The sequence below is a fragment of the Pristis pectinata genome, chromosome 4 (genome assembly GCF_009764475.1).
Source record: "Pristis pectinata isolate sPriPec2 chromosome 4, sPriPec2.1.pri, whole genome shotgun sequence".
In the NCBI taxonomy this organism is placed as follows: domain Eukaryota; kingdom Metazoa; phylum Chordata; class Chondrichthyes; order Rhinopristiformes; family Pristidae; genus Pristis; species Pristis pectinata.
In genome coordinates this window covers 42,766,863-42,794,422 of record NC_067408.1, presented here as the reverse complement: position 1 = coordinate 42,794,422, position 27,560 = coordinate 42,766,863, and the positions used below count along the sequence as shown (strand labels likewise).

The following is a 27,560-nucleotide window of genomic DNA, read 5'->3' as shown; positions in this document are numbered from 1 at the left end:
TGACAGAGTCTCTCTATAGTATTGTCAATTGTTCCCACATCCTCCATCATGATGCCAGCTCCATCTCTGACTTTATTCACTTCCACGGTAAAACACTAAGAATTGCCAGCTGCAGGGTACTGTTTGGCACCATCTGGTACAAATACACAAACACAGCAACCTCATAGCTGATTTATTGTGCTTGATTTCATTACATGTGAGAAACAACACCGCATTTTTTGCTATTAATTAGCCAAAGTTATTTGCTACGTACAGTTCTAATAACCAGTTCAGTCTCTACTGTAGAAGCTAATGGCACTCCAGAGGTAGCAAAACCACTCATACAGCAAGGATGAGAATATGCAGAAAAACATTACTAAATCAAATAATATGATGTGGATTGACATTCACCAATAAAACTTTCAGCCATTCACCTTCACAGATACAAAGGAGCCGGGCACAGAAAACAAAATTGTCAAATCGAACATGTTTAAATTTTGGGACAGTCCAACTAAAAAGGATAGATTCTACTGTACAGCTTGTTTTGATGTGCTGATTACCAGGTCCACCTTTATGCAAGAAAGTAAAGCTACATACATCTTTCAGTCAGAGTTCAGTGATTCTATCCACACAGGGATCCCTGATTAATGTTTCTGATGCAAATATCGACATGAAAATGAAATAAGATTTCCATGGGTGCCAATTCAACACTCTTTCCTGCTCCTGTTCTTCTAGAATTCCCTCCAACTCAATAGGCCAATCTTTTTGGTACAGGCTTGCTGCCCATGGTCACTATGCACTTGAACTTACCTGGCCCAAAGTGTTCCAGATTCCAGTGCCATGGCCCGAGCATTGTCAGGGCTTCTTTGGTGTGTTGTTGGACATGGAAGATGCTCTGTCCCTCAAGCTATTAAATATTTCTGGCATTCAATCAATTAAGTCAATAATTAAACCAATTTCAAACTTAAATTTTTGTTTACAAAAAGCTAAAAACTTTAAAAATAATTAAAAGCATGGAACAAACTTAAAATAATTTAGAAAGGGAACATAGCCTTTACTTCCTTTTCTGCAGATCTGTAAATCCCACTGTACTCAATGTGGGGGTTCATGGATCCTATGCAGGGCTAGACTAGGATGTTAGGATACAGAATGTTAGGATAGGGGATGAGGTATATAGGAACATGTCTAAGGTAGTTTGTAGTGAAGATGGTAAGAAGGATAGACAGGTGGAAAGCCAGGATAATCTGCTGAACAATAGAAGTACAACAAAATTAATAGCAGATACCGGACTAAACGTACTATATTTAAATGCACGTAGCATTAGGAATAAAGTAGATGACCTAGTGGCACAACTACAGGTTAATAAATACGACATTGTGGCAATCACCGAGTCATGGCTTTATGATGGATGTGATTGGGAACTGAATGTCCAGGGGTACACAGTGTATAGGAAGGATAGGCAGGTAGACAGAGGGGGAGGTGTGGCCATGATGGTTGGTAGTGATATAAAATCAATAGAAAGGAAGGATATTGGGTCAGAGGAGGTGGAATCCTTGTGGGTGGAGCTAAGAAATAGCAAGGGTAAAAGGACAATAGTAGTAGTCATATATAGGCCCCCTAATAGCAGTCAGCAAGTGGACGATAAGTTGCAGTTTGAGATAGAAAAAGCATGCCAGGGTGACAATGTGAAGATAATTATGGGGGATTTTAACATGAAGGTGGACTGGGAAATCCAGAATGGCGGTAGTACTCAGGAGAGGGAGTTTGTGGAATGTCTAAGGGACGTTTTTCTAGAGCAACTTGTTGAAGAGCCCACCAGGGGATCGGCTGTTTTGGATTGGGTGCTGTGTAATGAACCGGAGGTGATTAGGGAACTAAAGGTAAAGGAACCACTGGGAACCAGTGATCACAATATGATTGAGTTCAGTTTCAAGTTTGAGAAGGAGAAGCTGATAACTGGTGTATCGATATTTCAGTGGAACAAAGGAAATTACAATGGTATGAGAGAGGAGTTGGCCCTAATTGATTGGAAGAGTAAGCTGGCTGAAGGGACGGCAGAGGAGAAATGGAAGGAATTTCTACAGGAAATAAGGAAATTGCAGGATAGATATATTCCAAGAAAAAAGGTTTTGAATGGAAAAAAGGCACAAATGTGGATGACGAGAGAGGTGAAGGCTAAAATAAAAGCAAAAGGGGCGGCGTACAAAGAAGCAAAAATTAGTGGGAAAACAGAAGACTGGGAAGCTTTTAAAAACCTGCAGATAGAAACTAAGAAGGTCATTAGGAAAGAAAAGATGAATTATGAAAGGAAGTTGGCGGATAACATTCAAAAGGATACTAAGAGTTTTTTTAAATACATAAGGTGTAAAAGAGAGACATGGGTTGATATAGGACCAATTGATAACGGTGCAGGAGCTATCATAATGGACGATAGAGAGATGGCAGAGGAATTGAATGAATATTTTGCATCGGTCTTCACCGTGGAGGACATCAGCAATGTGCCAGTTAGTCAGGAGTCTCACGAAATGGAACTGAGTTCAGTTAAGATTACTAGGGAGAAGGTGCTAGGAAAACTAAATGGGCTAAAGACTGATAAGTCTCCCGGACCGGATGAGGTGCATCCCCGGGTTCTGAAGGAGGTGGCTTTAGAGATAGCGGAGGCATTGGCGATAATTTTCCAGAAATCGATAGATTCCGGCGTGGTTCCGGAGGACTGGAGGGTCACAAATGTAGTTCCGTTGTATAAGAAAGGTGGGAGGCAGCATAAAGGAAATTACAGACCTATTAGTCTGACGTCAGTGGTGGGAAAGTTATTGGAATCGATCCTCAAGGATGGGGTTACGGAATACCTAGAGGCGCAAGGCAAGATAGGTCCTAGCCAACATGGTTTTCTGAAGGGAAGATCCTGCCTGACCAACCTATTGGAGTTTTTTGAAGAAATCACAGGTAGGGTGGATAAGGGAGAGGCAGTAGATGTTGTGTATTTAGACTTCCAAAAGGCCTTTGATAAGGTGCCTCACAAGAGATTGATTAATAAGATGAGAGGTCATGGAATTACAGGTAGGATAACAGAATGGGTGGAGCATTGGCTGGTCGGCAGGAAGCAAAGAGTGGAAATAAAAGGATCTCGTTCTGGTTGGTTACCAGTTACTAGTGGTGTGCCGCAGGGGTCGGTGTTGGGACCGCTCCTTTTTACCTTGTACATTAACGATTTGGATGATGGAATAAATAGTTTCGTGGCTAAATTTGCAGATGACACCAAGGTAGGGGGAGGAGTAGGGAGTATTGAAGAGGTAGGAAGGTTGCAGAGGGACCTAGACAGTTTAGGAGAATGGGCAAGGAAATGGCAGATGAGATTCAATGTCAAGAAATGTGCAGTTGTACACTTTGGAAGCAGAAATAAGCGGGCAGATTATTATCTAGGAGGAGAGAAAATCCAAAGCACGGAAGTACAAAGGGACTTGGGGGTACTCATGCAGGATACCTTAAAGGTTAACCACCAGGTCGGATCAGTGGTAAAGAAAGCGAATGCTATGTTGGCATTCATTTCGAGAGGTATAGTGTATAAAAGTAAGGAAGTGTTGATGAGGCTCTACGGGGCACTAGTGAGGCCTCATCTGGAATACTGTGCGCAGTTTTGGGCCCCACATCTTAGGAAGGATGTGCTGACGTTGGAAAGGGTTCAGAGGAGATTTATGAGGATGATTCCAGGAATGAAAGGGCTTACGTATGAGGAGCGTTTGTCGGCTCTTGGACTGTACTCACTGGAGTACAGAAGAATGAGAGGGGACCTCATAGCGACATTTAAAATATTGATAGGAAAGGACAGAGTAGATGTGGCTAGGCTGTTTCCCTTGGTGGGCGAGTCCAGGACCAGAGGGCACAATCTTAGAATTAAAGGGTACAGTTTCAAAACAGAGATGAGGAAAAATTTCTTTAGCCAGAGGGTGGTGAATTTGTGGAACCCCTTGCCACGTACAGCAGTGGAGGCCAGATCAGTGGGGGCGTTCAAGGAGGAGATAGATAGATATCTAAATAGTCAGGATATCAAGGGATATGGGGATAAGGCCAGAAATTGGGATTAGAATAGGTTTTTTTTCCCCCCCATTCCCCATTTCTAATTCCCTTTCCTTGGAGCAAACTCGATGGGCCGAATGGCCTGCTTCTGCTCCCTTGTCTTGTGATCTTGTGAAGGAACTGGTTTCCAGTATTAATGCTGAAAAATCTAGCAATACTGAGCATGACAGTAGCAAAGTGTTGTAACAGGTTTAGAGCTCACTATGGCTAAGTTCCTAACTTCCGCATTTGACGATACGCATACAAGTCCAAACTTCCTGGCATTTAAACAGGTAAATGTTGACAGCTCCAACACATATATCAGGCCTTTTGTATCCACCAATATCTGAGTGCTGTTTTTGTTTTTCCTCTCTGAGCAGGTTGAGCCACAGAAACTTCATTCTGCATTCATCTAGCAAAATTAACATAGCAAAATCTCCCAAGGCACTACAGAGGCACAGAGAGGGAAAAAAATTAAATATTTACCATCCCCTGATATTTTAAGCCTGATGATAATTAGGCAAGGTGGATGGTTGGAGCAAGCAGTAAAGAATGAATGGCATCAGGTGTTACATGAGAAAGGAGATGCTGGATATGTGGAATAATCAATCTCCCATCAACTGTAATTACTTCAGATCAAGGGAGCTGGACATCAAAGTAGGAACTTAAAGAAAAACAGAATAAAAGATGAGAAAAGGAGGAAGCAGATTAATGAAAACAACCAAGAACAGCCAGAGCAGCAAGCAGAGACAGATGAAGTCAGTAAAAGATAATTTAAACAAAAAAAGCACAAGAAAAAGAAAAAACTAAATACATTTACACAGCCTGAACTTACAGACCTAATACAATCACCAGAAAAATTACACAGTGGCAGGTAAAGAGAACACCAAGGGAACAAAAAAAAAGAATTGTATTTCTTTGTTCCCACTTCTGCACAGAAAGAGCCCACTTAGCTCAGAGTCAATGCTGGCTCACTTTAATGCAATCAATGCATGCCCACTCCCCACAGCTCTGAAAATTTATTTTCCCTAACCAATTCAATACTGAGAGCTCTGACTGACCGTTTCCACCACCCCGCACAAAGAGTTCTACCTCATATCCACTTCTTGTACAAGGCACTTTATCCTCATTGTTCCTCAGACGTTTTGTCTATCATCTTGTCTCTGCGCCGCCTGGTCCTTGAACCATTACAAATAGAAACAGTTTCCCTCTACTTAGCCTATCCAAGTCTCTTATGATCTTGTACACCTCCATCAAAACTTGTCTCAACCTTCTTGCTCCAAAGAGAACAACTTGGACAGGATTGGAAAGGTTTAGGCCAACTGCAGGACTGGGACCAGCTTAGAAACCATCATGAAGTGCTTTGAGAGGCTGGTCATGGCATGCATCAACTCCAGCCTCCCAGACAATCTCGACCCACTGCAATTCGCCTATTGCCGAAACAGGTCTACAGTGGACACCATCTCCCTGGCCCTACACTCAGCTCTGGAGCATCTGGACAGTAAAGACACATACGTTAGACTATTGTTTATTGACTACAGCTCTGCCTTCAAAACAATAATCCCAAGCAAACTTGTCACCAAACTCCGAGACCTGGGACTCAACACCTCCCTCTGTAACTGGATCCTTGACTTTCTAACCAACAGACCGCAATCAGTGAGGATAGGCAGCAATACCTCCGGCACGATTATTCTCAACACTGGTGTCCCACAAGGCTGCGTCCTCAGCCCTCTACACTCATGACTGTGTGGCCAGGTTCTGCTCTAACTTCATCTACAAGTTTGCAGATTATACCATCATTGTAGGCCGCATCTCAAACAGCAATGAGTACAGGAAGGAGAAAGAGAGCTAAGTGGAATGGTGTCATGACAATAACCTTTCCCTCAATGTCAACAAAACAAAAGAGCTGGTCATTGACTTCAGGAAAGGGGGCGCTGTACATGCACCTGTCTACATCAACGGTGCTGAGCTTGAGAGGGTTGAGAGCTTCAAGTTCCTGGGAGTGAGTGAACATCACCAACAGCCTGTCCTGGTCAAATCACGTAGATGCCACGGCCAAGAAAGCTCACCAGCACCTCTACTTCCTCAGGAGGCTAAAAAATTCGGTTTGTCCCCTTTGACACTCACCAACTTTTATCGCTGCACTGCAGAAAGCATCGTATCTGGATGCATCACGGCTTGGTATGGTAACTGCTCTGCCCAGGACTGCAAAAAACTGCAGAGAGTTGTGGACACAGCCCAGCACATCACAGACACCAGCCTTCCCTCCTTAGACTCTGTCTTTACCTCTCACTGTCTTGGTGAAGCAGCCAGCATAATCAAAGGCTCCACCCACCCAGGTCATTCTCTCTTCTCTCTTCCACCAGGTAGAAGATACAGGAGCCTGAGGGCACGTACAACCAGACTTAAGGACAGTTTCTACCCCACTGTGGAAAGACTATTGAACGGTTCCCTTATACGATGAGATGGACTATGACCTCACGATCTACATTGTTGTGACCTTGCACCTTATTGCACTGCACTCTCTCTGTAGCTGTGACACTTTACTCTGTATTGTTATTGTTTTTACCTGTACTACATCAATGCACTCTGCACTAACCCAATGTAATTGCACTGTGTAATGAATTGACCTGTACGATCGGTATGCAAGACAAGTTTTTCACTGTACCTCAGTACAAGTGACAATAATAAACCAATACCAAGTTACCTTGGTCGGCATGGACGAGTTGGGTGGAAGGGCCTGTTTCTGCGTTGTACCACTCTATGACTTTTCTTCCGGCTGAATTAGGCCATTTGACCCTTTAAGTCTATTCGGCCATTCAATCATGGCTGATTTATTATTCCTCTCAACCCCATTCTCCTGCTTTCTCCCTATAACCTTTGATGCCCTTACTAATCAAGGACCTATCAACCTCTGCTTTAAATATACCCACTGACTTGACCTCCACAGCCCACTGTGGCAATAAATTCCACCCTCTGGCTGAAGAAATTCCTCCTCATCTCTGTTCCAAAGGGACATTCTTCTATTCTGAGGATGTGCCCTCTGGTCCTAGACTCTCCCACTACTGGAAACATCCTCTTCACACCCACTCTATCCAGGCCTTTCAATATTTGGTAGGTATCAATGAGATCCTCCCTCATCCTTCTAAACTCCAGTGAGTAGAGGCCCAGAGCCATCAAACGCTCCTCGGCAGTTAACCCTTTCATTATTGTCATATTCCTCCTCTGGACTCTCTCCGATGCCAGCACATTCTTCCTTAGATATGGGGCCCAAAACTGCTCACATTACTCCAAATGTGGTCTGACCAATGCCTCAAAGCCTCAGCATTACATCCTTGTCTTTATATTCTAGTCCTCTCGAAATGAATGCTAACATTGCATTTGCCTTTCTTACTACTGACTCAACCTGCAAGTTCACCTTTTGAGAATCTTGCACTAGGACTCCCAAGTCCCTTTGCAACTCCGATTTCTGAATTCTCTCCCCATTTAGAAAATAGTCTATGCTTTTATTCCATCTACCAAAGTGTCACCAATATATCAGAATTATATTTTTGGTTCACTTACCATTTCAGTATTGACATTTGACACGAACTCCACTTACTAAGTTGATAGTTAATATGAACATATGAATTAGGAGCAATCAGATGCCAGTGGGGGAGAGTGGGGCTGCCGGGGGGGGGGGGGAAAGAGAGTGGGGCTGCCGGGGGGTGGGAGAGTGGGGGGGGGGGGGGGGGGGGGAGGGAAGAGAGTGGGGCTGCCGGGGGGTGGGAGAGTGGGGCTGCCAGGGGGGAGGGGAAGAGAGTGGGGCTGCCGGGGGGGGGGGGGGGGGAGAGAGTGGGGCTGCCCGGGGGGTGGGGGGGGGGGGGGGGAAAGAGAGTGGGGCTGCCCGGGGGTGGGGGGGGGGGGGGAAAGAGAGTGGGGCTGCCCGGGGGTGGGGGGGGGGGGGGAAGAGAGTGAGGCTGCCCGGGGGTGGGGGGGGGGGGGGGAAGAGAGTGAGGCTGCCCGGGGGTGGGGGGGAAGAGAGTGAGGCTGCCCGGGGGTGGGGGGGGGGGAAGAGAGTGGGGCTGCCCGGGGGTGGGGGGGGGGGGAAGAGAGTGGGGCTGCCCGGGGGTGGGGGGGGGGGGGGAAGAGAGTGGGGCTGCCCGGGGGTGGGGGGGGGGGAAGAGAGTGGGGCTGCCCGGGGGTGGGGGGGGGGGGAAGAGAGTGGGGCTGCCCGGGGGTGGTGGGGGGGGAAGAGAGTGGGGCTGCCCGGGGGTGGGGGGGGGGGGAAGAGAGTGGGGCTGCCCGGGGGTGGGGGGGGAAGAGAGTGGGGCTGCCCGGGGGTGGGGGGGGGAAGAGAGTGGGGCTGCCGGGGGGTGGGGGAAGAGAGTGGGGCTGCCCGGGGGTGGGGGGGGGGGAAGAGAGTGGGGCTGCCCGGGGGTGGGGGGGGGGGGAAGAGAGTGGGGCTGCCGGGGGGCGGGATGCCGGGGTGACGGTCCGTGCAGGCTGAGCTTCCCCCGACATCCACCAGCGGCCCACCCCGGGACCAGGCCTTCAGCAGGGCCATCGGCCTCACTGCCACACTAGGCCCGACCAGGAACGGCCCGAATCCCGCTCCCGCTCATTCGCGACCTTTACTTACATCCCGACCCTGCGGTCCCGGCGCCCGAGGAGGGTCCAGGCCTCACCCACGGCTCAACCCGACAACATCAACAACAGACCCCGTGGCCCACTTCCGGCGCTCTACACTGTCGTCAGACTGAGAGATAGACCGTGCCCACGCACGCCATCTCGAATTCACAATGAGGCTGCGCTGCAGACGCGTCAACGCGACGGCTTGTTTATTGTTATGAATCATTTATTGTCATGAATCATTTATTGTCAATTCAAACTGTCACCTATACGTTGCAAGTTATCGATATATAAAGAACAATTTTCTTTTGGGAGACTACAGGGTTTCAGTTAAGATTAACCATCCTATTCAATTAAATCTCCCACAAAAGCTTACAAAAATTTGAGAAAACTGTCCTCATTGTGTCGGATTCTTCCTTTCTGAATTTTCTCTACTTGCTACATCTGGTCAAACAGCAAAGCAGCCTATCACCAAACTGAAGCTGTGCTTGAAACGGGCAGTCCTCTAAGTGCTCAAATCTGATTAGTTAACTGTCCGCCTTTTCTCTTTGGTGGGGTGCTATATAATTAAATGCACAATGAGGTCCTTGAAAGGTTAATTGCTCTTATTTGGGAAAAGTTAATTTCCAGTTTAGAGCCAGTATAAAAGTACCTTCCAGTTTGGAAAGCGATTGGTTCATGAAAGTCAAAAGAAAGTGGTTGGAATTCTATTTGTTCAATATGTATTTTTTCCAAGACATGATATCAATCTTTAAGTTTCCTATCAATTGAAATGAATATATCTGGCTTTGTATAATAGTTCCCTACCACCTGCTTCCCGTAATTCTATCGCAAATGGAGCCAAAGACCTAGATGTTTCCTGGAGCCAAAGACCTAGATGTTTCCTGGAGTCTAACTCAACCAGAGTCTTCCTGCTATTTAGTGAACCAGGTGCACCATGAAATCTCAGTGGAGCCCGGATCATGGGTGATGAAGGTCACCACCTCACACAAAAGTCAGGAGATTCCACTTACGAGTAGAGAGCGGATAATTAGAAGATCAATATTCCAGTGATCAGCGAATGATTCTGGCAATCCAGTGAGCAGCAAATGATTCTTTCCAACTGGAAATGAAACAAAATCCCTGAAATTACGGTAGTGACTGTTGGTTGGCTGGTCAGGTGTTCCGGTCCCATTTTGTCCAGCGACGGCGTGGTGACCCGCTGAGGGCCTTTGTATCTGGCTTTGTAGTGTTGCCCCACGCAAACCTGAAGCTGGCACCATTCCTTTCATTTGAATGGTGTTACTGACCCTGCTAAGTTTTAAGGTAAGTACTTATTTTGTCCTAATGTTTTAAATTATTTGTTAATAAGGATAATTTAAAACCGTTAAAGAATCTTTTTGTATTCTCTGATAGCAGCCGAGCAAGATCCGAGCTACTATCTCAAGATGTGAGTGCAAACTTTCTTCTTGCCACCAAAGATCTGATAGCCGCCTGATTAGCCAATAAGGTTGAACAATCTTTAGATATGGGGAAATAAGGAAGTAAAAGAAATATAATCATCCTCATTGAAACCTTTGGTTATGAACGATAATTGTTGCTTTAAGGTATTACCACTTTAAGATAATTACCACTTTAAGAATTATGCCATGTGAGGCCGACAGTGTTCTCCCTGAGGATCCCTTGAATAAAGAGAACACGCCTTGTTTTGAGCTTCTTGTGTGCCATATGTGAACTAACTCCTGAGGAACTGAGATACCACATTTGTAAAAAACTTACTATCTTAAAAAGGAATTTAAAAAATTGTAATCTATATGCAGAAATGTTCCGCCCATCCCCTCCTCTCTTTTCCTTCTTGCTACTGCCAAACATCTTCTAAATTAGTATAAATATAGGAGGGCAGTAGAAGCTAACTAAGTAAGGTGAATAATGGACAGGCAAGTGGAAGATGAAATTTAATACAGGAGTGTGCAGTGGTGCACTTTAAAAGGAGGAAAGATGATGTGGAATAAATGGTAGAATTCTAAATGGTGTGTGGGAAGAGAGGAACATGTATATGGACATAATTTTTTTGGCAATGAAAGTTGAAAATACAGTTACTTTCTGTGGGGCCTTGCACTTCCTAATTGGAGGCATAAAGTGCAAAAACAGGGAGGTTATGCTGCGCTTTTAAAAAGCAGTGGTTGGATAAATGGAGGATTGTGTCCAATTCTGATCAATTTAGGAAGGATACAACAGTCAGGAAATGGGTGTAGAGAATATTAACTGGATTGGTTCCAGGAACATAGCTAGTATTCACTTTGGAGCAGATAAGGTTAGGAGGAGAGTTGATAAAGGTGCATTAGATCTTAACTACAGAGAGCATATCCATCACCCTTGTGGCAATGAGTTCTGGATCATGAATGGAGTTAATCAAGGTTTTCTAAAGGAAATTGGAAAGGCAATTGAGCAAAAATAATTTGAAGGACCACGGGCAAAGAGAAGGGAAACAGATCAAAAGGAGTGAGTGGTTATCAAGATGCACTGAATCCTTTCAACCCTTGGCGTAGAGAGCCCAAAGTTCCACAACCAAAGGTGCACCGATATAGCAGATTAGTGCTTTGCTTGCCTGAGTTAAAGCCTCTATCAATTACCCCACTAAAGGCAAAAATGCCAGCAAAATGAGAAAGTGCTAATTGGTTAGAATGGGTATAATGGCACTAAAACCACACAAGCTTCTTTGTGTTACTAATTCATATACACATGTTGGGTAAGAAGTGAATGTGCAGAATGGTTTGGCAGAATAGGACTCTGAATACAGATATTCAAAGGTGAAAAAGGTTTGGCCAATGAGGCGGTCAAAATGTTCCATTTCCAACTTGACGTTTCCTGGAATGGGAACAAAACTTAAAAAAGCCTAATAAGGTAAGATTTTCTGCATCGTTGCCCACGTGGTGATGACTGGCTTGTTACGAGTGGAAATCTGAAAGCCACAGGGAGTCCTCCCAATGATTTTTCATTCAATACTTGATGATATGATTATATTCAACCAAAGAACTTGCTGTGATCGAGAACTAAAATTCTGCACTTTAAGCTTCTCTCAATGATAGCATTTGTAACGTACAATTGGATTTACAAATGAGCCATACAAGTGTGAAATGTTTTAAATTTTATTCTTGGCCAGCAATTAAGTATTGGCTAATCTTAGAGAGGGAGAGGGGTGGTACCAATGGGGATGTTGTATCTTCCCCTGACAATATTGAAATAAGGAAAAAGTTTCTGATGGCTGTCCAGTGAACATGCTGAAAACAATGTGTATTGAGTATGAACAATATTAGGTGTGGCTCAGATGTTTTTTCTCACAATTGAACAGTTTACCCACATACACTATTGTGATTCACAGATGAAGAATGTCCACTTGAACAAAGTACCAAGAGGTACCCAGCGTCTCTGGGACCATATCCCCTTGAGGCTAGGAAGTGGAAAACAGTAACTGATGTGGACTATAAGGTAAACTGACATCTCCATATCTTGCTTTAATTCTACAAAACTCTGGGGTGAAAAAACACTGGCAATATTGGAGTCTTTAAGAAAAATGCACATACTATATATAGTATTTTGCAGATTTATTTTTTAAATATTTGATGCAAATATTATTGTAGGCAAAAATATTATCATTGGAAAGCACTGGATTTGTAGAGCCAGCAGATCTGGGACATATTTGCTCATCATATAAACGTTAACATTGTGAAGAAGTTACTGTACCTCAAGATCTTTCTATAAATTTTCCAATTTCTTTACCAATTTTAAGATTTCAGATAAATTCAAATAAGGCCATTAATACTAGCTTTTTCCATATGAACTCAATGCAAGACTTTCACCAGAAGAAAATGTTTTAAACTGTCTATTGTATTGAAATGAAATGGACTCCAGTGGAACTGAATTACCAGTGTGTAGCCAGCACCCCGGCGCAAGTGTTTTTTTTCCCAAAGCAATCAAGGAGGAACTTCCACAAGAAGTCTGTTAGGTTTCAAATTTGTCTTCTCAATAATCAGCAATGCAAAAGAGTTCCAGTTTGGAGACAATTGTTCAGTGATGGCCCAACTGTCAATGCAAATGCCATCTTTCATGTAATATGTGAAGCAGAGGTCTTATCTGCCTGTTTCAGTAGGTTGTAAAGATCATGTTGAACAGTTCAAATAATTTTTTTTTCTGGCTTCCCATCCAACATTTATCTCTCAAATTAAAAAAAAACGTACTGGTTATTCAGTCCATTGCTGCTTTAGGCTGTTACTGTGAGGAATATAACTGGTTTGTTACCCTTCAGAAGAACAATAACTCATTACACCCTATGGGCCAGAAAATAATTGGACACAATATTTTAAGGCATTCTTTTCACTGATATTAAAACAAACCCTTCGCTAACTTCAGTTTGAAGTTGATTATAATTCTGATGTAATCAGAAATTTTAAAATCTTATCTGCATTCTTCTTTCATTCACATGAGATTCTGAAGATGCTGGAATCCGGAGCAACACACACAAAATGTAGGAGGAACTCAGCAGGTCAGGCAGCATCTATGGAGAAAAATAAACAGTCAAGGTTTCGGGTCGAGACCCTCCATCAGGACGTGTCGACCCGAAATGTCAACTGTTCATTTCTCTCCGTTGAGTCTGCCTGACCTGCTGAATTCCTCCAGCATTTTGTGTGTGTTGCTTCTTCTTTCATTGGATGTTCTTTAGGTAGATGGTTTTGCAATCCTCTGAATGAGACGGTCATAACTATTTTATTCCAATTGCAGACCATGAGTATTTTGCTAGTGACGCATACAACAGAAAGCTCAGCTTCAGCTATCGAGCAGAGGTTGCTATGGTTGCAACTAGCACTTGCTGCTCTTCAGAAAAAGCCCACAGCTGTTTGATTTTTTTTTCCCTCTAATGCTACTGACTCGCATGGATTCATTCTGGTGGAGCTGTCAACTCTGCATGCAGGACATGAATTATGTATTTTAACTACAGTGTGGTGCATGTACAGTGCACCTTTACCAACCTTGTCCTCTCTGTTATCTGCACCATTGTGAGTCCCTTTCTGTTCATTTATTTTCACCCTGTACACATTTCTACGATGTTTCATGCTGATCTCTGGTTTCGGTTTGGTCATTTATTTGGACATCCTCCTTGCTTCCAGACAAATCTCATGGCTCTAACAATTGCAGAAGATGGAATTCCGATAGCGTCCTTCTTTTAAAGTGTAACTTACGTTGTCATCCAGATCTCGGGGCTGTTCCCTGCATGAAGTAGGTTCCTGCCTATCCTCTAGGTCCATCACCTGTTGCCCATTTGCTCTCTGCGATTCAGTTGGCAGAACTGCTTAAAATGTGCAACTTAAATACCCAAAGCAGAATATATCAGTGCTGATCTGCTCTTTACACGGAGCAAGTAATGTCAGCTGCTGTTAAATGCTTTTTGAAGGTGGCCTGGAAGTCTCGGCTTCTTCAGGGACATGTATGACAACAGTAGTTGAAAATACTCCTAAACCAGAACGTGTTGCTAAATTGTGTACTGGTGTCAGCAGCACTGTACGAGTGTGATTGATTAGGAGGAGGCAGCATGGCAGCAAATGAAAGGTATTTACTTAGGCTGGGGGTGGGTAGGTGAAGGGGGGAGTGGTTGGGGCACCATTGTCATCTTGACATACTTTCTCCACTGGATGAGTCTGAAATGAGAACTTCCTCTGCTTTTAATCTCCTCCCTTGGATTATGTCCCATAAACTGAAAGTAAGACTGAGATACAGGGGCAATATAAATTGGACTATGTAGGCAGGTGTTAGGCTCGCCTTTCACCTCAACTCGCCTATCGCCTGCCTGTGTGTACTCCTCCCTCCCACCCCCATACCCCCCCTCCCACCACCTAATTCTGGCTTCTGCCCTCTTCCTTTCCAGTCCTGATGAAGGGTCTCAGCCCAAAACGTTGACTGTTTATTTCCCTCATTGGATGCTGCCTGACCTGATGAGTTCTTCCAGTACTTTTTGTGTATAGTTATGTTTTTGTTTGCAATGCAATCCAACTTGTATGAAAAATATAAGGGGAGTGAAAACTGTGGACGTACTGCATGGATTACAAAGTCTGCAATTTTCATTCTGGGATCCTCTGTGCATCTGATACACAGCATCTATCTGCACCCTGCCTGGGAATTATAGTGGTGTTTGCATTATTTCCCTAATGAATCTAGAGGCACTGTTGGATAGGTGATTTTTGTCATAGACCATTCACAGAAGACTGGGTTTACACTGCCTCTGCAGCATTAAAGGGGACTATACTGAGCAGATCCCTGTATGGCACTGCAAACTTGAGTCTAGTACATCCCTTCAAGTATCTTACTGACCCGGGTCTCCAATAGTGATGACCCACTATCACAGGCAATCGTATGCCCTTCAATCTCCCAATCCAATAATCACTAATCTCCCAATTTGACCTGAGCTAACAACTCTACTGGCTACTGATCCCACCCACTCAACTAACGACTGAACCGTACACCCAACTGATGACTGTATTTCATCGACTGTGCTCCTGCCTCTGTCTGATGATCGCTACACCTGATTTAGGTATCCCAACTCTGACAACTGCATCATCTTGCACTGCTCCACTGATTCTGTGTAGCAAATCTTTGCCTCTACTCGCTGCATCCCTTCCCATTCCAGGCCCAGGGAAATTTGCTGGAATTGTACCCTGGTTTGGAATGTTTGCAGAAGCATGGATTGTTCTCCTTGCAGCAGAGAACATTGAGAAATTTATTCAAGGTGCCCAAAATTACGAAGGGTTCTGATAAAGTAGAAAGGGAAAGAAAAACTGTTTCACTAGTGCTTGGGCCAATAACCAAAGGAAACCAGTTTAAGATAATTAGCAATAGAACTAGGAAGTAGATGAGCTCAAACGCCATCTATAAATTCGCTGATGACACTACTGTTGTTGGTAGAATCTCAGATGGTGACGAGAAGGCGTACAGGAGTGAGCTAGGTTGGCTGGTTGAGTGGCGTCGCAACAACAACCTCACACTCCACGTCAACAAGACCAAGGGATTGATTGTGGACTTCAAGGTGAAGTTGGGAGAACATACACCAGTCCTCATTGAGGAGTCGGCAGTGGAATGGGTGAGTAGCTTCAAGTTCCTGGGCGTCAATATCTTGGAGGATCTATCCTGGGCCAAACATATGCAATCATGAAGAAGGCACACCAGCAGCTCATTAGGAGTTTGAGGAGATTTGGCATGTCACCAAAGACTCTTGCAAATTTCTATAGATGTACGGTGGAGAACATTCTGACTGGTTACACCACAGCCTGGTATGGAGTCTCCAATGCACAGGATTGTAAGAGGCTGCAGAGGGTTGTAGGCTCAGCCAGCTCCATCATGGGCACAACTGTCCACATCATCAAGGACATCTTCAAGAGGGGGTGCCTCAAGAAGGTAGCATCATCACTGAGGACCGTTGCCATCCGGGACATCCCCTCTTCTCATTACTACAATCGGTGATGACGTACAGGGGCCTGAAGACACACTCTCTCAACAACTTAAGAACAGCTTCTTCCCCTCCGCCATCAGATTTCTGAATGGTCCATGAACACTACTTCATTTTTTTGCACTATTTATGTATTTTCTGGTTTATAGTAATTTCATGTCTTTGCACTGTACTGCTGCCACAAAACAACAAATTTCACGACATAAGTCGGTGATAATAAACCTGATTCTGAGATGGAGTTTTTATTTGTGAAGGGATTGGAAACTGATTCAATAACACTGACTCCAGAAGTCCTTCTGATCAGCCTGGTGAATGTGTAAAGAAGGTGGCCTGTTTTGTCATAAAAGACTACCACCTTTACCTGTATTACAAAAAAAAATCCAGAAGACCATCTCTTACTTTGCTCTGCAGTGAAAATAATCTTCAAGTAACAACAGCAGCCTTTGAAAGCATGTTACCCACCACTGCTGATGGCAAATTCCCAGCAGGTGAGTTCAATCTGAGCCAAGAACTCACAACTGTATTTAAAAACTAATGCTATTGACTTGAGGAAATCCTGTGAGATTATTCTGCAAGACTTCATTATTTTAGCATCAGGACAAGAAAATATTACCAAATGCATCTTGAGACAGACTACTTTATGCTAATCCACATATAAATGTCATTTCATGTCAGTTTGTCGTGTGAATATTTGAACACTAATTTATAGAGTAAATGTCAGGGAATTTTTACAGAACATAGAAGTCAAGGTTACACAGTGGTTCCCTTGTCAGTTTTCTGTTCTAATTAATGCAGAAGCAACAATTAGAACTATATGGCACTGTGGTTGGATTGCCCCTCCCAAATACAGGGAAATGTTCAACTCTCAGTGATTGTTCTCCAGCATCCCAGATTTGAGTCATGAGGAAAGTTTGAAACAGTTGCCATTCTTTTATTTTAGAGGAAAGCTACTAAAAGTGGGATTAAAAAAGATATTACAGCTCTTGTACAATGTTGAAGGAGTTGTGAGAAGGTGCAATATTTCAGATGTGTCAACTTGACCCCCTTCCTGCTCTCCCACATTCAAAGGCAATATTTTGAATAGCCTGGATCATCTGTCCCTTAATCAATGTCACTCAAGCAGATTATCTATTTATTAACACAATACTCTTTGTGGAACATTGCAGTCTACAAATTAGCTGCCACATTTCCTAAACTACAATAATGATCATAATTCAAAAATATCATTGATGTGTCCCAAAGGTCTTTGCAATCAGAGATACCAAAGATGTCATACAAATCTGTCTCTCTCTCAGTCTTTCTTTGTGTCCTCCTTTCTGTATCTATCTCTGTGAATCTGAAGTCTGGTCAGTCATGAAAGAAATTGAAGATCTTCAAGATACCAAAAGGGACTGTAACTTGTAAAAGAATGAAAAACACTGATGCTGGAGGAACTGGAGAGGCCGGGCAGCATCCGTGGGGAAAAGCAGGCAGTCAACGTTTTGGGTCAGGACCCTTCTTCAGGACTGAAGATAGGAAAAGGGGAAGCCCAATATATAGGAGGGAAAAGCAGAGCAGTGATAGGTGGACAAAAGAGGGGAGGTGGGGGGGGGGAACAAGGTGGTGATAGGTAGATGCAGGTAAGAGATAGTGATAGGTAGGTGCGGGGGAGGGGACAACAGATCCACCGGGGGATGGGTCAAAGGTAAGAAGAGAGGGGGGGAAAAGATAGAAAAAAAGAGAGAGGCTAGGAAGAAGAAAGGAGGCGGCGTGGTGGGTGGGGTGGGGAGGGAAGGGATGTGTGGATTACTTAATGGGAGAATTCAATGTTCATGCTGTTAGGCTGCAGAGTTGTAAGATGGAAAATGAGGTGCTGTTATTCCAGTTTGTGCTTGGAATTCTCCTGGCAGCGGAGGAGGCCGAGGACTGACATATCAGTGATAGTGTGGGAGGGGGAGTTGAAGTGACTGACAACGGGAAGATGCAGATCGTGGTTATTGGACAGAGTGCAGGTGTTCTGAGAAATGGTCACCTAGTCTATGTTTGGTCTCACCAATGTAGAGGAGGCCACACTTGGAGCACCGAATGCAGTAGATGATATTAAGGGAGGTGCAGGTGAATCTCTGTCTCACCTGAAAGGACTGTTTGGGTCCCTGGAGGATAGAGGTGGTGTAGGGGTAGGTGTTGCACCTATGGTGGGGGCAGTTGAAAGTTCCTGGGATGGGGGGGAGTGAACTAGGGAGTCGTCAAGAGAGCAGTCCCTGCGAGGGGTGGAAAGGGGAAGATATGCTTCGTAGCGGGGTCCCTTTTGGAGGTGGCGGAGAATGATGCATTGGATATGTAGGCTGGTAGGATGAAATGTGAGGACGAGGGGGACCCTATCCCTGTTGGGTCTGGGAGGGGTGGGGGTGAGAGCGGAGGTGTGGGAAATGGCAGAGATACAGGTGCGAGCTCTCTCGACCACAGTCGAGGGGAAGCCCCGATTAGAAAAGAAGTTGGACATCTTGGATGTCCTGGAGTGGAAAGACTCATCATGGGAGGTGGAGAAATTGAGAAAAAGGGATAGCATCCTTGCAAGAGACAGGGTGGGAGGAGCTGTAATCGAGGTAGCTGTGGGAGTCAGTGGGTTTGTAGAAGATGTCGGTGGATAAGGAATCTCCTGAGATGGAAAGATCGAGGAAGGAGAGAGGTGTCAGAGATAGTCCAAGTGAATTGAAGAGCGGGGTGAAAATTTGTGGTGAAATTTATGAAACTGTCGAGTTCGCACGGGTACAAGAGGTGGCACCAATGCAGTCGTCGATATAGCAAAGAAAGAGTTGAGGAATGGGGCTGGAGTAGGCTTGGAACAGAGACTGTTCAACGTAGCCAACGAAGAGGCAGGCATAGCTGGGGATCATGCGAGTGCCCATGGCGACACCCTTTGTCTGTAGAAAGAGGAATCGAAAGTGAAGTTGCTTGGGGTGAGGACAAGTTCAGCCAGGCGGAGGAGTATTAGTGGAAGGGGACTGGTTCTGTCTCTGGTCAAGAAAGAAGTGGAGGGCGGTAAGGCCGTCATGATGGGGAATGGAGGTATATAGGGACTGGACGTTCATGGTGAAGATGAGGTTGTGTGTGCCGGAGAACTTAAAGCTATGGAAGAGTTGGAGAGTGTGTGATGTGTCACGGATGTAGGTGGGAAGGGATTGGAATGGGGTGGGGGGGAGGTGGTGGACAGGATGGTGTCCATAGAACAATACAGGCCCTTCGGCCCACCATGTTGTGCCGACCTTCGAACCACTCCTAAGACTATCTAACCCCTTCCTCCCAAATATACCTCTATCTTAAATTCTTCCATATGCTTATCTAACAATCTCTTGAACTTGACTGATGTATCAGTGTTACGGACTCAGTGAATGTCCCTTTTAGATAGAGTGTGTGTGTGTGTGTGTGTGGGGCGTGCTTACGTCAATAGAAGATAAAGGACGTAATGACGTTGTTGAAGAAGTCAGAAGAAGAAGGGAGAGAGAGAGAGAAGGGAGAGAGACACCAGCCTGCTAGTTTTCTCTATCGATGGATGAGAAACAATAGCTGTGTCTGCCACTGAAATCCAGGTATGGAAGTTGGAAGTAATCCGGTGGAGTTCACTTTGTTGCTGACCTGTAGAAGGAAACAGGTATTCGTGTGGACGACCACGATTCGGATGCTTTTCGGGGTGAGGAAGTCACTACCGAGTAAACACTGAAGTGTCGTTTGGGTTCCATCGTGGAACATTTGGATTTCGTAATTACTCTCCCTATGTTCTCTACATCTACGTCTTATCTTCAGACAACGGTGGTTGTTGAAGAAGCCTTTGCTCATGTTTCACCTTATGGCTTGCGGAACTGAACCTTAAGAACCATTCCTGAACGTGGAGTTTGGGACTTTGTCACACACACACGAAGAGTTTAGTTTTGGGGTTAACGTTCAAGGTTTAACATTTTTGAATTCTAACATACTAACATTTTTACTTTTATTTTACGTATGGTCATAAGTAGTAATTAATAAAATAGTTTTTAACACTGAATCATGCTCAGTGTGTTTCTTTTGTTGCTGGTTTGTGACAATCAGCCTCCTCCACCACCACCCCAAGCAGCACATTTCCATGCACCAACCACTCTCTGGGTGAAAAACCTCCCTCTGACATCTCCCTTGAACATCACCCCCCCCCCCATTACCTTAAAGCCATGCCCTCTTGTATTGAGCATTGGTGCCCTGGAAAAGAGGTGCTGGCTGTCCACTCTATCTATTCCTCTTAAATTTTGTATACCTCTATCATGTCTCCCCTCATCCTCCTCCTCTCCAATGAGAACAGCCCTAGCTCCTTTAGTCTCTCCTCATAATCCATACTCTAATCCAGGCAGCATCCTGGTAAATCTCCTCTGCACCCTTTCCAACACCTCCATATCCTTCCTATAATGAGGCGACCAGAACTGGACATAGTACTCTAAGTGTGGTCTAACCAGAGTTTTGTAAAGCTGCATCATTACTTCACGGCTCTTAAACTCGATCCCATGACTTATGAAAACTAACATCCCATAAGCTTTCTTAACTACCCTATCCACCTGTGTGGCAACTTTCAGTGATCTGTGGATATGAACCCCCAGATCCCTCTGCTCCTCTACACTGCCCAGAATCCTGCCATTTACCTTGTACTCTGCCTTGGAGTTTGTCCTTCCAAAGTGTACTACCTCACACTTCTCCAGATTGAACTCCATCTCCCACTTGTCAGCCCAGCTCTGCATCCTATCAATATCCCTCTGTAAGCTTTGACAGCCCTCCACACTATCCACAACACCACCGATCTTTGTGTCATCTGAAAACTTGCTAACCCAGCCTTCCACCCCCTCATCTAAGTCATTAATAAATATCACAAAAAGTAGTGGTCCCAGAACCGATCCCTGTGGGATGCCACTAGTCACAGCCCTCCAATCTGAATGCACTCCCTCCACCACAACCCTCTGCTTTCTACAGGCAAGCCAATTCTGAATCCACACAGCCAAGCCTCCCTGGATCCCTTGGCCTCTGACCTTCTGAAGAAGCCTACTATTGCAGAACCTTGTCAAACGCCTTACTAAAATCCATGTAGACCACATCTACTGCACTACCATCGTAAATCTTCCTGGTCATCTCCTCAAAGAACCCTATCAGGCTAGTGAGGCAAGATCTTCCCTTCACAAATCCATGCTGGCTGTCCCTAATCAGTCCATGATTCTCTAAATGATTATAGATCCTATCTCTTAGAATCCTTTCTAGCAGCTTACCCACCACAGACATAAGGCTCACTGGTCTGTAATTCCCTGGACTATCCCTACTACCTTTTTTGAATAAGGGGACAACATTCGCCACCTTCCAATCCTCCAGTATCATCCCCATTGACAACGAGGACTCAAAGATCCTAGCCAAAGGTTCAGCAATCTCCTCCCTTGCCTCACAAAGCAGCCTGGGGAATATTCCGTCAGGCCCCAGGGACTTATCTGTCCTAATATTTTCTAACAGCTCCAACACATCATCTCTCTTGATATCTACATGCTCTAGAACATTAACCTTACCAATACTGTCCTCAGCGTCATCAAGACCCCTCCTTGGTGAATACTGAAGAGAAGTATTCATTGAGAACCTCACCCACTTCCACAGCTTCCAGGCACATCTTCCTACCTTTGTCTTTAATTGGACCTACCTTTACTCTTGTCATCCTTCTGCTCTTCACGTATGAGAAAAAAGCCTTGGGATTCTCCTTAACCCTACTCGCCAAAGCCTTTTCATGTCCCCTTCAAGTCCAGGTACAAGGATACGAACATCGTGGGGTAAGAGCATGTGGAGACAATAGGTCTGCCGGGACAGTCCATCTTGTGGATTTTGGGGAGAAGATAGAAGCGGGCAGTCCTAGGTTGCAGGACTATCATGTTGGTAGCTGTGGGGGAGATCTCCCGAGGTGATGAGGTCAGTGATGGTGCGGGAGATAATGCCCTGGTGGTCCTTGTTGGGGTCATGGTTCGGGGTAGGTAGGAGGAAGTGTCTGAGAGTTGGTGTCTGGCCTCTGCAAGGTAACTTGTAAGTTAAGTAATGGCTGTGGGGGCAATATAAAGGGAGATCATTAGTTGGATGGCTTAACTAGATGCCTCATCAGTACAAGTAGTTCTGCTATAACGTGTGTTTCCATCATGAGAATTGGTTATAATTGGTTACGACTGATGGATTAGGGGTCACTATTTGCATAGTTTAACAACATAATGGAATGACTGGGTGATGGGGTTCACCTGCAGTGTAAATTGGAAGGCAGATGGGCTGGACATCTGCCATACTGTCCAAAGGATGACACCTGTGCCAGTTTGGTGGAGCACACCTAATTTATGCTTAAACCATTGAACTTCCAGTGTAATAGAATAGTATGGAAAATCTGATGCTGTGGTAAATGGTTCCAGAAGACTTCTGTAAGATTTTTGTAGTATCATAAATTTAAACTATCCTTGGCAATGTTCCTGAAAACATCAGCTTTGTTTTTTTTTAATTTGTTCACCTGATCTTTGATTTGGTGGACAAACAAACCAACAGATGTATTCACTAAGATACTAATACTCTAATTACCATAGAATTATGAAGCTGAAACATCAATTTCAACATCCATGTCTTGGCACTGTAAAATCTTTCTGTGGTCTTCTCTCCTAAATTTGGACAAGTTCAGTATTTCTCTGTATGTTAAAATCAGAGTTGCAGAGCCACACAGCATCTGATGCACTGTTTTAAATACAGGCCCTTTGACAGAAAGAGTTTTCCAAAGCTGCCTTGTTGAATTGCACAATTGCTGCAACCATTTAACACGCTCCTTGATAGCTGAAAAGATTAACAGACTGTTGACAGCCCATTTTCAAAAAAAAACAGTCTGGTATTCAACAATGGTCACTTAGTACAAGATGACAGGACTTCTGTAACTGCATGCAAAAAAAAAGCTGACCTTGACTATATGTGTGTACAACAGAACCATGCAACAGCTGAATATTGGACCCCACTCACTTTTTCATCCCTCCAAATTATGTCTTTGGGCCATAAATTTTCTAAAATTCCACTGGACTGGGATAGTAAGAAGGATTTCTTCTGTGCCTATTCCAATACTCCAGGACAGCACAGTGGTGCAGCTAGTAAAGCTGCTGCCTCAGCTCTGGTGACCTAGTTTCAATCCTAACCAGTGCTGTCTGGGTGGAGTTTAGAAGTTCTCCCTGGGTTCCCTCCGGGTGCTCTGGATTCCTCCCACATCCCAAAGGTGTGCAGGTTGGTAGGTTAATTGGCCGCTGTAAATTGTCCCTAGTTTGCAAGTGAATGATACTCTGGGGATGTGGGGAGAAGAGGGTGGGCTTGCTGTAAGTGGGTGCTTGATGGTCAAAGTATTATTATATGGCTGGGGGGAGAGGGGGAAGGACCTGTGTCAGTGCTAACTGGCCTTGTGAATCTGAATTTGGTACACAGAAATATTGAACTTATCCTAACATAAGAGAAAAAGCCACAGAAGGATTTTACTGTGCCAAGAAATGGATATAGCAATGCAAATGTGGAAGCTGATGCCAAGAGCTTCATAATTCCATAGTAATTAGAGTATGCAAATGAGTAAACAAACCTAATAAGTATATCTAAATGGATATTTATGGACCAACATTAATCCTGGTGTTATGGGAAAGGGCTCCTGTTGTACTTAGCAAGGTTATAAACAGAAATCATTAATACAAGCGGTAGAAATTACTGAAGATGGATCATGTGTCACATCAGATGTTGGCAATGGCAGTCCCTGCACCAGATGCGATGTCGAAGATTCAGATGTTAGAGCATTAGAGCATCCTGTGCAGCCGATGTACGAGTCTTAAAATCCCAGCAGCATGTGGCATAGCCTCACGGTTGCCTGGCATTGATGTTTACTGCTTCACAGAACAGGCACTAATTCTTGATCCTTTCAAAATGGAACACATGGCATCCAACCTGGTGTTTAGGAAGACTGAAGTATCATTGAATTTCAGTGTTCAAGGATAATTGAAAATTAAAATTTAAAACAAAAAATGTCTGGCATTGGTACAATTGTATGAAGCTCCATTTGAAGGAAACTTTCTTTTAATGCAATTTTACTTTCCTTTAATGTTAATAATTGATTTATTTAGGTAAGTTTCCATGAGAGACAAATTATGTTGGCTGTTGTCATTGTCAGACTGCACTGAAATGGGCTTTTCAGCCCACCCAACCCACACTGACCATCAAGCATCCATTTACATTAATTACCTATTATTCTCCCCTTGTTCCCATCAACTACCTCCGCCCCCCCCCCCCAAGATTCTTCCACTCACCTGTGCACCAGGGGCAATTTGCAGTGGCTAATTAATCTAGCAAATCTAATCAATTAATGTAGGAAGAAACCAGAGGAAACGGGCACATGAATTCAGCATTGAAGCTGTGAAGAAGCAGCTCCACGACTGTGTCACTCACTGTAATCTAATTCTGTAAATTCATCGTTCCATTTACACTCTTTGTATATTAGAATGTACTGGGATTGCAGTGGTCCTCTTTTCTAGTAATTGTGCAAAAGCACAAACCGACTTCTTCCCAACACCAACAAAATGGATTTTCATTATAATAAATGACAACACTCCAAAACTGCTTCATTATGGCACCTTGAGGTTGTTAAAGGTATTTTTTTTTGTCTAGAGATAGGCTAAAGGTTTGCTTTTTGACTCGTGAGGTACTTGGGACTTGTTAAACTCCAATCTTTCCACACATTCTTGGTGAGCAATTATCAAGTAATAGAGCTTCGACAATTTAGTGTTGACCAAGGTAATCTGAGAGGAATACATGTATTTTTGCAGTCATACAAGAAATCAAGCTGTTCTTAATAAGCAGCAATCACTTTCACTGTGCTGAAAACTTCCATCGCTTGTCAATGATTAAGAATTGACTGAGACAGTCTTGGCTGCATTGGATTTGTCCTACTTTTTACAGACTGGAGCTACCTGAGCCAGATCGGAATAGCTGAACTGGAGGTTCAGGAGACACTTTTTAAAACTTTATTTATACAGCACGGTAACAGGCCCTTCTGGCCCAACGAGCCTGTGTTGTCCAATTACACCCATGTTAACCTACTAACCCTTACGTCTTGGAATGTGGGAGGAAACTGGAGCACCTGGAGGAAACCCACGCAGTCACAGGGAGAACGTTCAAACTCCTTACAGACAGTGGTGGGAATTGAACCCTGATCTTTGGCACTGTAATAGCGTAATGCTAACCGCTACGCTACCGTGCCACCCTCAGTACTGAAGCTGCAATGTTGTCATGTTTCATAATCTTTGGTATATCCTGTACCATCAACCAGTTCTTGATGTCACATGGAGTTGTGGTGAGCAATTAATCGTTGAAGTGGAGGATGAGGCACCATAAATATTCTATTTTTAATGATGGGGGAGGCCACCACATGAGTGATTGAAAACAGGGCTTAAAATAGCTGCAACCATCTTCAGCCAGAAGTACCAAGTGGATGATTCACCTCTTCCTGAGGTTCTCATCCTTGCAAAAGCCAGCTTGGCAAATTCAATTCATTTTAGTTTTGGTTGCACAAGAACCACTTGGTGTCTGAATTTGTAGAGTTAAAAATTCATGCCCGCATGCAGAAAGGCCAAGAAAACTTCTAGGCTTCAACTGATGAATGACAGAAAAATTCATGCCAGGTACATGCTAAGTAAAAACAAAACCACCTCCAAAAGAGTTTCTGTGTCCTTTGCTGTTCAACATTATCAACATCTTGGAGATCACCATGGAGCAGAAATTGCATCAGCTACATAAATATTTTAGAACGGTAAATTTGAAAGTGGGTATTCTTTCACAAGTGATTCCCGGATTCTTTCCACCAAATTTTTATAGATGCACCATAGAAACGGTGTATAAAAACTGGCTGCTGGAAACTGTGGTGGAGGTCGATATGATAGGGTCTTACAAGAGACTGTTAGCTAAATACATGGAGTTGAGTAAGATAGAGGGCTATGGGTAAGCCTAGTAATTTCTAGGGTAGGGACATGTTCGGCACAGCTTTGTGGGCTGAAGGTCCTGAATTGTGCTGTAGTTTTTCTATGTTCTAAAGCATCCTAAGCAGATGCATAACAGTTTGGTATGGCAACTGCTCTGCCCAAGACCATAAGAAACTGCAGAGAGTTGTGGACACGGCTCAGTCCATCATGAAAGCCAGCTTCCCTACCGTGGACTCTGTCTACACATCTTGGTGCCCTGGAAAAGCAGACAACATAATCAAAGACCCCTGCCACCCAGGACATTCTCTCTTCCCATCAAACATATCTCTGGGAGTGCCCAAAGCCCACAGACTGGGAGCCAAATCTGGGAAATTATGGAATAGCAATAAGTACAGGCTTTGCCAGCAGCATCCACATCCCATAAGAAAAAAAACACTTCCTTTATAACTGCTATGCCTTTTATATTTCTTCAATAAGTGTGTAATTGTACTGAAGTTTACAGTTTACACCACAACAAGCATGCTCACCACAGTAATCGCTGTCTGCACTATCTTCTGACATATGAACACAAACCTTTTCTATCTTATCCCATCCCAGTCTAGAGCTCTATCAGGATACAAGTCCATAGTACATAACAATATACAATAAGCCAAATGTCAGATGGTGTTACCAAAATTTCTTGTTCTCACCCAAGTCCTGTTTTCCATTGTCACAATTGTTCATGACACCATGTCTGCCTTGCACATATCTCCTGTCTCATCACTGTCAGTAGGAGGCTGCATTCAGTCCTAATCAGCGCCAGCTGTTGCCGGACACGAAACTGGAGATGCAGTACCTCTGGTAATCGCACCTCAGTAGGACGTGAACTGCCCATTCAGCAGCTGTTTTCCCCAAATGGCTGAATCCTTTGTCATCAACATATGACTCGCAAATGGCTAGTGGTTGCCCAGTGTTAATATTTACCTGCTATAACCATTGGTGATATAGATCTATATTAATGATTTGCACATCACTTTCTGCCTTTAAATTCATTGGAGATATTTCTATTCTGAAAAGAGATTAACACACCATTATAACAACCTTGAGTCCTCAGCCTTGTCTCTTATGCTTTGCATCATTAATCTTTTAACTTTGTAATCAGTTGTATAAAACAGTACAGATGGTGGAGAAATACTTTTTAGTTAATTTTTGGGGTGCAAGTTACTTTTGGCGCTCTTCATTGTGGAAGAGTGCAGATTCACCAGCTGAGGAAGGAGGTTTCACCTGATGCCATGAGACTTCCTGAGGCTTGAGTTAATATTGACTACTCGTAGGAATACTCCCTTACCTGTCCTGCCAGCGAGACAGGGAGTACCCAGGGATTGTGGTGGAGGAGTCTGGCATGTTGGCAATAAGGTATAATTCTGTGATACGTCACGTTTGATTAATCTTTGAGACAGCTCTCTCAGTGT

General features: G+C 44.1%; 1 protein-coding gene across 1 annotated transcript in view; it reads right to left on the bottom strand.

Annotated features, from left to right (window-relative positions):
• slu7 (SLU7 homolog, splicing factor) overlaps nt 1–8,848 on the bottom strand; it is a 41,529-nt gene extending 32,681 nt beyond the window's left edge. The window contains exon 1 of the mRNA XM_052013717.1: nt 8,657–8,848. The gene's annotated coding sequence lies outside the window, so the exon portion shown is untranslated. The remainder of the gene's footprint in view (nt 1–8,656) is intronic.
• Nucleotides 8,849–27,560: the final 18,712 nt, after the last annotated feature.